The following is a 12,900-nucleotide window of genomic DNA, read 5'->3' as shown; positions in this document are numbered from 1 at the left end:
ATGAAGTTGTCCACACAATGTCTTTGGTGCATCACTGACATGCTCTTTTCAATGCCAGATTTTACTTTTTCACATTTTGACTTACTATACTCACAATACACGCTATTGAAAGCAGTAAAATAAACTTCGGTTGCTTCACAAAAAGCACCTTATTTAACATCGTGGCACGATACAATTCTCTCTCATCAACAATTTTTTTTTTATTTGGGGTGGTGTCACTAGGTAACGTTCCCTTTTTCTTTGGATTTAGATGGTGTAGCTCTGACACATTTGAGTTTCCAGTTGCTTGATTGATAGTGAATGGGTAACCGTTTGAGTCAAGGTGGAGAAGTCATTTTTCAAATCCTTCAACCTTGTTGAAGATCCTTGTTAGCATTTCCTTTGTTCAGTCTCCCCGTTGTCTAGTTGGTTCCTTTGGAGATACCTATTTTTTCAGCTTCCCTATCTCTCCAGTTATCACCTCCATCTCTCCAATCTCTCCAATCATTATCTTGATCCTTGTTTCGACCTTGGTTCCACCTGATCTTGGGTAGTAAGAATGAGAATCTCCCAATTGATTTCCGATGTAATTCACCTCTTTGTTGTACAATTCCTCAAACTTGTCATCTTCCGGGCACTGTCTGCTGCCCTCTCCAACTGCATTTACCATTTTCAATCAACCTCCCATGACATGTTTAGATAGGAAGTCAAGTTGCACTACAAGAAATGTACATACGACGACATTAATTTTGTGACATTTGAAACAAATGTCGGAAAATAAAGAATTTTACGATATTTAGGAACAAAATGTCATAAAACAATGACATTTGATGTCAAATGTCGTAAAAATAATGACATTTGGTATCAAATATCATAAAAATAATGACATTTGGTCCAAAATGTCACTATGATAATGACATTTATTGCAAAATGTCGTTGTTTTTAGTGACATTTAGCGAAATGTCATTTAAATGATGACATTTGCTACAAATGTCAAATATCACATGACATTTACTACAAAAATGTCATTGGTTTTTGTGACATTTAGAAAAATATCGCTTAAATAGTGACATTTAATATAAATGTCGAATATATTATGACATTTACTGACAAATGTCATTGATTTTAGTGACATTTAGAAAAAATGTCACTAAAATAGTGACATTTGTTGTAAAATGTCATTGATTTAGCGACTTTTAGCAAAATTGTTGCTAAAATAGCGACATTTCATACAATTGTCGAATATATTATGACATTTATTGCAAAATGTCATTGATTTGATCGACATATAGTGAAAATTTCGCTAAAACAATGACATTTTTATACAAATATCGAATATATTATGTCATATGTTGAAAAATGTCATTGATTTTTATGACATATGATGAAAAGTACTGTTAAACGACTACAACATTTTAAGCTGAAATATATAATTAGCGGCATATGCACTATAACCGCTAAAAGATATCTTTTAGGGGTCGTTTTGTTTGAATACTAGTTATGTTGAGATTAATTATGCTGGAAAGTGAACATTTTAAGAGTAATCAAAATATAAATAAACATAATAATTACGCAAATAAATTATAATATAATCATAAATAAAAATTGTATTTATAAAATATAAATTTTTAATAGAAAAATATATTTATCATAAAAACAACAAATAATTAAGGTTGTACAGGCGAGTCCCAATTATAGAATTTTTAATGGGTAAAGACAACAAACAGGTCAAGACCCAATCCAATTTAAATTTGCTTGAATCAAGTCTGGTAATGAGTTATAGAATGGGTCAAAAATCAATCCAACAAATAAGAAGACATCAAAAAAATTAAAATTGACACAACTCAAGACATATTTGTAGTGGAAGATTTTATGCATTTTCTAAGTTCAACTTATTGTTATTTCTTTTTTGGGTCAAATGGCCATCAGGCCTTATTATTATATATATAAAAAGGAAAGAAATCCAACCAACAACAAAAAAAGAAATTGGTCCTTTCCATAAAGGAACATACTCAAATCAATGTAGCAAAAGGGAAAAGGGGCTTAAGCTAGCTAGAAGAGGAAAAGTCACTCTGTAACCAAATTCCTTTGTTGGTATCGCAACCAGACCATCGTGAACATGCTTTCGACGACGGATCCGCAATTGCTAGCTTTGGGATGAAGATCACCATCTTTTTCAACAACATTGACACGAGATAAAACTTGCATCTTAGCTGAATCGAGTAAGCTATATCATCTTTATAAGCTTAGAATCTTCGATTGTATCATTTTCTGACTTCATTGTGAGTTTTCAGACCACCGGATTGTTAATGTCCAAAACCACCTTAAGAAGATGTGTTTCAATGTCTCGTTTGGTCCGAAATGCTTACAAATCTCCATCATCGTAGGTGTCTCTCTTCGATTCTTTATGCTAGACTCCAAAATCAGCTCTTGATTAAATCCTCACTGCCTCTCATACAATGGGTTGAATTCCTAACGGAATCAATACCACCACCAGTGAGAGGAAAAGTAGAGAACTTAATAAGAAAATGTCGGAAGCGTTCGTTGAATGAGCACCTATGATTGGCCAATATTTGAACTTGATGCTGATGTTTTGTCTGTTATTTTGTGAACTGAAACTGGCAAAGCTTTACTGTTAGACTTTAACAAAATTCGTATGCCTTGATTAGATACCATGTTGGACACCTCAAGCTCTCACCAGGTGCAATGAGATCATAATCAAACTGAAATTTCTTCAAGCATTGTGAACTTTGTTAGATCCTCCAGCTCAGTTATGCCTCATTTTTATCAAAACTTTAAGTAAAAGTGAATTGTGAAACTTGTTGTAGAAGTAGTCAGTTGACTACCATCAATAATTTCTTCTTTGTATGGTCCTTGTTCTGATTATGGTATCTGCGATTTATCTGAATTAATGATGTGCCTCCCTGAAATTGGGACCTCCTGAAAAGAATTAAATTGGATGTCTCTGCAAAATCAAACACTAAGTTAGTAAAATAATCAGCCAATCTGTTTCCTTCCCCAAGAACATGACAGAGCTGGACTTCCTTATTCTCATCTTAACAACTCAATTGCATGGACATCTATAGCAATACTCCAAGGAATTGACCCTAGTGGAATGAAAGAATCCATAAGTTTTGTGTTTTCATCTTTTCTAACTGTAATTTCCTTTTTCTGACTGTCTATTTTCTTGGTTTAGTAATTCAAGCTTTGCAGTTTGTTGATTTTGTTGAGGAATAATTATTCACCTGATGTATAGTCTTGATCTATACAATGTATTATCTAATATCTGCAATCAATAAACTAAATCAGTGCCTTGGAGTGTCATTAACTATAACTGTTTTCCCCTTTTTTTGCTCATAGAATTCTATTTTCTAGTTGTTACAGGTAAGTATAGCTATCCTTGGAAAGTTAAACCGATTTATCATTCAATAAATGTCAATTTAATATCTCTCCATGATTACATAGTATTAGTTAATTAAATTGTAGTATAAGTAAGTATATAATCTATCACGAGTATTTTTATGCTTGTCAGAAATATGAATGTCCACTGTAAGGCTTGAGCCCATGATCATAAGTTTAATAGCATCACTCTCTACACTTAGAGTTGTGGAGTTCCAATTATATCCACTCTTTCTCTATTAATATTTCATTAAAATATTTAAGCAGTTTAAGGCCATTGATTGCATTCATGAGAAAACCAAGGAGTTGTTGTAGTACCTGAATGTATATGTTTATATGGACTAATTTGAACTTCTGGAATATGACTGTAGTGAAAGCTCTGAGTGAAATTAAGGCATCTCTTGGATGGAGAGTGGTGTATGCATGGGTTGGAGATGATCCTTGTGGAGATGGTGATTTACCTCCATGGGCTGGTGTTACATGTTCAACGCAGGTTATTATAGAGTAGTTACTGAATTGTAAGTTTTGCTTCACCAGTTCTAAGTAGCTTTTCTCTAACTAAGGTTCAAATCTGTATGAAGTTACTCACAGAATTGAAATATCTTTACTTGTCACTTTTTTTACAATGTTCTTTTTTTGTTTTACCACTTGCAGGGAAGTTTATGTTGTTTCAATTGTTGGCCCATTTCCTACTGCTGTCACTAATTTATTAGATCTTACTAGACTGTAAGATTCTTCTTCTCTGTCTTTGTACTAGAATCTAAACAATTTTTTAACCTCATACAAATTGAGAAGTTTCCCTAAGTTCCATTATGGATGTTTTTACACCCTCCAGTCTTAAATTGTTCATTTACCAACTTAAAGAATTGTTCTGCTTGGGTGTTGACTGTTATCCCCAAAACGTGGGAGTTATCTTTAATGTGTGTAGTCATTATCTTCAAATTTGATACTACTATTTAAGGCAATAGTTAGTGGACAATTGTGCCTGTACTGTTGGATCTTTTGATTTTCATTCTGAACTGCCTAATCCATAATATTCTTTCATATGACAGGGATCTGCATAATAACAAGCTGACAGGCCCTCTTCCTTCTCAAATTGGGCGTTTGAAGCGTCTTAAAATATTGTGTAATCCTTTACTTGTATACTCCTATTGAAGTATCTATATTCAGTAGCTATTATGAAGTGATATTTATGTTTAGGGCTTATGCTCCGTCTCCGAATAGCCTGTTTCTCCAGTTTCAGGATTAACATATACTCGTAGGCTTATATTCTAGAAAATAAAAAGAGAGTAGGTTTATTGTCAAGGAAATGTCTCTTAACTTTTTTTTTGAGAAGGTAACAGTCTTGTATTATATTCCAAAAAATCAAACCTGCCACACTTGTTACAGGAAATGTCCCTTAACTAAGAAGGCCTTTTATACTTCTTTTAGGATTGTATTAGATGTATATCTCAATATCTACTTTCTGTTTCCCTTATCATACCTTTAAGTTTTCCTTTGTCCATAGGAACCTCCACTTTGTCTAGAATGTTAACTTTAAAAATTACTTTTATTGCTATTTTACCCAACATACTAATATGAAATTATATCCTCTATTTCCTAGTGTGTTGTAATGTTGCACTATTGATTAGTTCCTTCTCCTGATTCTTTTTACCAGAAAAGTAAGGTGGAATAAGCTGCAAGATGTCATTCCACCTGAAATAGGTGAACTAAAGCAGTTAACATCTGTGAGTGCTTTTTCAGCTTCTCTAGCTGTACTCTTTATCCATAGATCTATTTTGTTGTTATAGACTAATAAGGGTGATCTAATAACTAATAGGTATATTGTTCAGCTACCTAAGTTTTAATAATTTGAAAGGCGAAATACCTAAGGAGTTTCTAATCTTCCTGAACTTCGTTATCTCCATCTGCATGAAAATCATTTTATTGGACGAATAATTTAGCGGCATATGTACTATAGCAATTTGGTTTGAATACTAGTTATGCTGGGATCAGTTATGCTGGAATAAGTTATATTAGGATAAGTTATGATGGGATTAGTTTTTTATTGCTTGTTTGGTTTGTCATATTCAAACTAATATTCATTGTATAATTTTTTAGGATAAGTTGTTTGTTTACAAAATACCCTCACCCTATTTAATTTTTTTTTTTACAGTTTCTTTGCAAGCATTAGTTATTCATTCTTAAAAATAAAATTTCCATCTTATTTAGCTTAAATATTTTTGTGTTGCATTTTCATGATCGTGCCATATGTTTTAAAAATTAAACTTTCATCTTATTTAACTTAAAAATTAAACTTTCATCTTATTTAGCTTAAAAATAAAATGTTCATCTTATTTAGCTTAAAATAAGATTTTCATCTTATTTATGCTTAAAAATAAAACTTTCATCTTATTTAGTTTAAAAATAAAACTTTCATCTTATTTAGTTTAAAAATAAAAATTTCATCTTATTTAGCTTAAAAATAAAACTTTCATCTTAAGTTTATTAAAGTAAAAGAAAATTTATTAACTTTTCCCTCTAATTTTTCATGTGATTAACTTTCCCTCTAAAAAAAACCCTACTCCTGCTTAACTCTAGAGTTATTTGTATATCGCCTCAGGCCCTCAACACATCACTCAAGCAAAGAAATTCATGGTAGCCATCTCCATCCAAAGGTAATCCTAAGGTTTTTATCTAATACAAACTCATGATCTTACTGAAACAAACCTTTGATCACATATTCTTCTTTTTTTGAGTTTGCCACTGTTATTCCTGATTTGGCTCTTCTTCTTGGTAATGATGCTGCCTTGAGTCTATCTGTGATGTTGTGTTATTTTTCCTATCAGTTGACTGCATATTCTGTTGTTTAGTTCTTAGTTGATCACACTTATTAGGTCTTACACGACATGATTATGATTTTTAGGCAGTCATAGGATCGGGAGACTATGGTTTTTGTTGTTGTAAAACCCAACTTATGAGATTGCACCGGATATGTTTTTGTTGTTGTAAAAATAAACAAACCACTATATAATAAGGATCTAGTTACAAATTAAATAGGGGTGTGTGATCTTTTTTCCAGTTAACAAGTAGCCAAGTAGGAGTAGAGTAAATGCTTACAGCTCTAGAAAGAGGATTAAATTTTATTGTATATCTCTATGCAAGATGTTATGCGCATATTGAGTTGTGCTTAGGCTTTCAAATTCTTTCAGTTAGATTCTGGATGAATATCTGCAACAATGCCTTATCCAGTTACTCTATGTTCTAGACTTCTAATTCATTCACCAAATAGTTTGGATCTGAGATGTAGTAGTTGATTGGATGATCTTGACATAACTGTGCTTGTAATTCTAGTTGGGTAGTTGTAGCTTCTGTCACAACCCTGACACTAGAGAGTATCTGAGTTTGTTATTGCGGAGTCGGTGTTTGTAAGCTAAATCTCTCTTCTGGCATATTCTATATTAGACTTCAGCAAACCTAGGAAGAATGTGAAAGTTTTAGTTTGACAGTCATATGAACAGTTTATTGTATGACATATAATGCAAGACGTCTTATTTGTTAAGTCAGCTTGGTCACTTTGCCTAATTGACTTATTTTATCGAGCAATTTAGATGCATCATGTACAGGTCTTGGAGAAGAACCTGTAATGATGTACCATTACCTTTGTCTTCATTGTTCCGTTAGATTGTTAATTTCCAAAACTTTGCTTCAGGCAATGTAGATGCACCAGCTACAATAGATACATCCTTAACCTTGTACTCTCTCCTCATCCACCAGTCCTTTCACCCCCGTTTACTAAGATGCAAGAACATTTTGTTGGATAATTTTGACATTAGTGGGAACGGAGGACAAGTGATGAAACTTATTGGGAATATAAAAGAATAAGCACCCTCTTTCTAGAAAGTCTCTCTTCCAGATGCCTCAAAAACTCTATTCTTGTCTTCAACAGAATTTCTGAGCAGACAAACCATGCATTGATTCCCACATATCCTTTTCAGAGAGTCACCGACATAGACTAATCGCTTTCCTCTCAAAAGCTCCAACATTTCTTTGGCATTCAACCTGAAAGGTGAAGTAATACTATTTTACAAAAAAAAACATTACCAAAATTAAGCCTAGCAATGCATAAAACTAAAAGAGGACAGACTGGTGCACAACTCATGCTATATGCAAGGTCCAGGAATGGACAGACCATATTTGGTTTATTCTATGCCATTATCTTGCAGGTTATTTCCACAGTTTGAACCTGTCAATAGCAGATTTTAAGATAAATATAGGATTTGAACCAAGGCAACTATGTTAGGCGGATATTGTGGCTCTGCCCCTACCTAGTAATGCATATGCAATAAATAACAAAAGTAGCATTATTATCTTGGAATATTACAGTTCTTAGGCTGCCATCTAAAGTTCAGTTAACCATTATCAAGCCTTCCATTTTGATAACAATCAAATGACTCATCAATAAAAGGACAAGAACTAGGTTCATACATAGGGTTAGCATCATCTTTCACCCATTCCATCACAATGACTCATCACTTCCCACCAAGCCTCTTTGTCTCATTTTCTCCGAATTCGACCATAAATTCACCTTTTGTCTCTCTTCCTCTTCTCTTTTAATAGTTGATTTACTTGAGGTAGTATATTACCTCAAGTACTGATAATTTCACATGACTAGCCTTCATACATTATATTGATATGTTGAAATTTAACTATTGATTTGCAGTTTGAAGATTACAAAGAAAGCAACCGTAGTGGAAGAACATTGATATCAATTTCAGGACTCTTTGTGTGGACTTTGCAGGTTAGTAGTGTTTTGTTGTTTTCTTTAATAGTATGGAGGTATTAGTCTTTAATAGTATGGGGTATAATTCTTGTTTGCTATATGTTAGAGGTTATATATTAATGGATAAAAGTTGGATAAATATATTGAATAGGCTTGATCCTTATATGAGAATGGAGCCAAAGAGTTTTGCATCATTAGATAGGCCTGATGCATCTACAATATTGTGTCCATGTCGAAGTGTCGTAATATGAAATTTGTTCGAAAAGATTTGATTGTTGAACATATTGTGGTTGATGGATTCTAACTAGTTTACACCTAGTTGGATTTTATCATGGTGAGAGCTATTTTCATCAAAATTGGTCAATCAGTTAGATAAAGGTGATGACGATGCAAGACATGTTACATGAAGCATTTGGAATTCCTCTACCATCTAATTTTGTTGATATGGACACTAGTGCTGAAGGATTTGATGGGTCAAATCAACATAACAAATGGATGATCTTGCCGAGGTGTATCCTGAGTTTAATGTCCCTGGAAGTGCTCCTAATGATGTATACGCCCAAGTAATGGGATCAGACACTCATGGAATTGTCCGAACTCTAGGAAAAGGAGCATCTCCTAGCTTAGTATATGGCCCCGTATATAAACGATCTCAGGCTGAAAAAAGAGATTTTGATTCAAGGGTTGAGATGGAAGTTCAAAAAGCTACCTCAGCTATGAAAATTGAGATGACAGAAAATGTATGAAGCAAAAAAAGAGATGGAAGCGATGGATAAAAAGTTGTTAGAAGCGAAAGAGGAAGCAAAAGAGAATAACGAAGTGATGGAGAGAAAATTATCGGAAGCAAAAATGGATATGGAAGAAATTATAGCGGATAAAGTGAAGGAAGGAATACAAGCATATGTAGAGTCTTTGGGAATTAATATTGATGCAAATTTAAAATCAGAGCAGGTGAAATAATTGTGTTGCTCACAAAAAAATACTTTTTTTAGATGAAAACTTAGTTTCTCTTAATTATAATAGTTTCCTCTTTTGCAATAGGTTCCTGATAACCCACTTGAAGATTGTCAACAACCATCATCACTTGTTCCAGGTGTTCACACAAGAAAGGTTAGAGAAAATTTCATTAAAATTTTGAATTTTATTTTAATTGCGTAAATCCTAACATTTATATGATCACGAGATCAACTAATTCCTCTTTCTTGTTTAATATGGATTAATCGACAAACTGTTAATTGTGCGTCATGTACACATAAACAGTCTAAGTGATCATCTTTTTCTTTTGGTTCTTGTTGTTGTTGTTTTTCAGTTGGTATAGTGAAATTATAAATGTGTTAATTTATCATATTATTTCTAGTTTTCACCACAAAAGCTAAAACGCCTAATCGTACACACTCCAAACAGAAGCCTCGAAACCCGAACCAAACATCATACTAAACCAAAAGGACCCATCCGTAGCTGATGGAACTGACGAATTTTGATCTGACATCAGAATCTTCGGATGTTGACAAAAGTCAACTCTTTCATGCATTAAGCCTCCAAAATTGAAAAACTTGCACCAAAGACTGTGTCCTGATCATACTCATCCTCATAATGTACATCATTTCATAATCTGTATTTCTGTGTTGCTATGTTCATTTTGACCAACTTGAACCTGTACCTCTTGCTCCTTATTCTCTTCTCTCCTTGCTGCTTGTTGTTACCTTCTTTTGATGGATCTCTCTTCTTCTTGCTTAGTTTGCCCTGAGATTTGTTGTTGATAGTTTGCCCTTGGTTTGTGCCCCCACTATCTTGTATGTTTTGTTCCTATTCTCTCTAATGAAAATTCTTTTTTTGATTTTCTGATTTTTTCTGAGTGTTATGAGAAGTATTAAGATTACCTGTTGATCATTATGTTTACTGTGTCCCTGACCAGAAACCTTTCCCTGATGGATGAGCTGATTGTGCTGGTTCTCTTGTGTGGTCTGATGAGAAGTGGTAGCAGAATCTCTAGGGTCTTTCTTAGGGTCAGTGTGTAAATTCTCATGTACATCATGATGCAGAAACCCCGCCCCTTTGGATACCCCTTCTGCAAGTTAGTAATGATCTCCTTCAACCCTCCATCAAACACTCCAAAAGCTTCCACAGACCCCTTTGGATACCCCTTCTGCAAGTTAGTAGTGATCTCCTTCAACCCTCCATCCAACACTCCAAAAGCTTCCACAGAGTTAAACAATTATCTAAAGGGTGAGGGGTAATGGGAGCATTAAGTCAATACCTGTGATCTTAGAGGCCTTTGTATTTCCTTCTTTGTTCATACCTGCAAGTACATTAGGCATAGAGGGAGGATTTTGGGATATAGGGGTTGGTAACACAGAATCGGTTGAAAATGTAGGCACCAGATCAGAACCATTTATTATTGTAGCGATGAAGTGCTTTCCTGACTCTGCCATTCCCATGTCATGCAGGCCGCTGCACAACACTAACACAGTAAGGATAAAGGAAGGAAAAACACATCAGGACATTGGAATTCATAGGCAAAGATGTAAGAGATGCTAATTTATCAAGGAGACACTAGAAATGTATCCGATATTAAAATTGTAGGCACGACACAAAATGGAAAAGAAATTATGATATTATACAGCCTCAACATATCCAAAATCATTAGAGTAGAACTTCTAGAACACAAGTCATTTCCCCAATTTTATAAATACCAAAAAATCTAAAAAAGCAGTAGAACTATTAACATAAGACTGGTTGGACCAACAAAATAGACTGAACAAACATAAAGTTTTAGCCATGGTTTCATCACCCTCATTGTAGACACGTAATTTTTGACCGAACATAAAGTTTTAAACCATTTATATTTCTTAAATATTTCTTCTAGGTCCACATTAAAGGTTTTTATATTTTCATCTTATTTTAGTAAGTTTATTTTAAAAGATATGAAAATAAAAATATATATAATTTATGTTTTATTTTTTAGTTTAGTAAATAAGCTAGTATTTCTTATTTATAATTTATTATTAGCTACTCAGTTTTTATTAGTTTAAAAGTATATTATATTATTAAAAAAAAAAAAAAAAACCTAAAACTAACCTACCACTCACGTATCCCACTACCCCTATACTTTCACCCCCACTTCCCATGTCCCACCGTACACTCCTCACACCACTACATGACTTACACAATATATACACATTTACATACACAAACAAGGGACGGAAAAAAAATAGCAAAGCCATTCAGCAACAGAGACGGAAAAAAAAAGGAAAACACACATCTTTGTTCTATTCTCTTTAAAAAATTTAAAATATTCACATCTTTTCTTACGTTTTCTTTATTTCATACCAACACAATACATATATCACTCCATACAATCTACAAAAGATTTGTGGTGTTTTAATCGAGCTTCGATTAAATTTTGTGGACTTATTTTCTTAATTTGAGGTATAACTTTGCCTTAAATTTTAATTTATTTATGGAATTTGATATAATTTTTATGACTAGTTTTCTTATATTTATTTTTATTCATAATTTGATTGAAATGAATAATTTGTTAGTTGTTATATCTCTATTTGATGAATGAAGATAGATCTAACTGATGATTATTTTTTATTTATTTACTTTTATTTGTTAATTGTGATCTCTTACAATTGAACAGGTCATGGTGTTGTTCTTGTCTTGATTTATATAATAATGATAAACTAGGAATTGTTAGGCTAAAATAACTAAATAAATTATAGTCATTTTTATTTTATCAAACAAATAAGAAATATTTTACAATTCTTTATTATTTTGTTGATTAAAAAGTGTGTGCTAATTTTGACGTTAACTTGTAAAGTAATAAAAATAAAAAAATATAGAAATAATCCAAAATTTCATATTGTATTCTAGAAGTGTAGATTTTTTTATCTTTATAAGGAATAAATGTTTTCTTTTAACGTTAGACAAAATTTTAGACACATTAAAAAGGAAATTGTTTAATAAAGAATGTGGTTACACATCTTTTTTGAAACATTAAAAAAAAATCAAGGATGTGGTGACACACCTTGGTAAAATTATTCTAACAAATATTTTATTTAATTAAAATCAAGATATGAGACATAGAATTATTAGGTGTGAGATACTCGAGAAAAAGGCAGTTATGCCTCTAAATGTCAAGACCAAGAATGCGGTTACACATCTAGGTTCAGACTAATAAAAAATTCAACCATAAAAAATAAGTAAACCATGGCCTGTAGACACAATATATCCAAAAATAGTAAAAATAAGTATAAGTCAATAAAAGCTACCGTGTTAGAACCAGGGACTCGAGGGGTGCCTAATACCTTCCCCTCGGTCAACAGAATTCATTACCTGAATTTCTGGTTCGCAGACCAAAACTAAAGAGTCATTTCCTATTGATTAGGAATTCAAAAAGGTGACTTGGAACACCACAACTCAATTCCAAGTGACGACTCTGAAACAAATAAAACAATCCCTATTCAGTACCGTCACTTAAATTGGAAAAACCCTATCGCAGTACGAAAAAGGTGTGACATCTCTGGCGACTCCGATGGGGAATAACCAGAATTCGAGCTTTGTTATATTGACTTTTACTTGATTTTATTATTTTATTTTATTGGATATATTGTGTTTGATGGCCTAATGTGCTACTTGCTGCTCAATTATTGCTTTTTATATTTATATTGTTGAACTATACTAAATTCTTCTTTCACACACACCTTATGAGTTTTTGAATACACTTAACACACGTTCACAGGAATGCAGTTATGCAT

At 32.9% G+C, this 12,900-nt stretch overlaps 1 pseudogene; it reads left to right on the top strand.

Annotated features, from left to right (window-relative positions):
• The first annotated feature begins 3,739 nt into the window (after positions 1-3,739).
• On the top strand, positions 3,740-9,100 carry LOC125830648 (receptor-like protein 53; annotated as a pseudogene).
• The last annotated feature ends 3,800 nt before the right edge of the window (positions 9,101-12,900 follow it).

This window comes from Solanum verrucosum, unplaced genomic scaffold, assembly GCF_900185275.1.
Source record: "Solanum verrucosum unplaced genomic scaffold, falcon-dt-bn FXZP01001099.1, whole genome shotgun sequence".
In the NCBI taxonomy this organism is placed as follows: Eukaryota; Viridiplantae; Streptophyta; class Magnoliopsida; order Solanales; family Solanaceae; genus Solanum; species Solanum verrucosum.
Note: the sequence above shows the minus strand (reverse complement) of the source record. Positions and strands in the feature narration are given on the sequence as shown.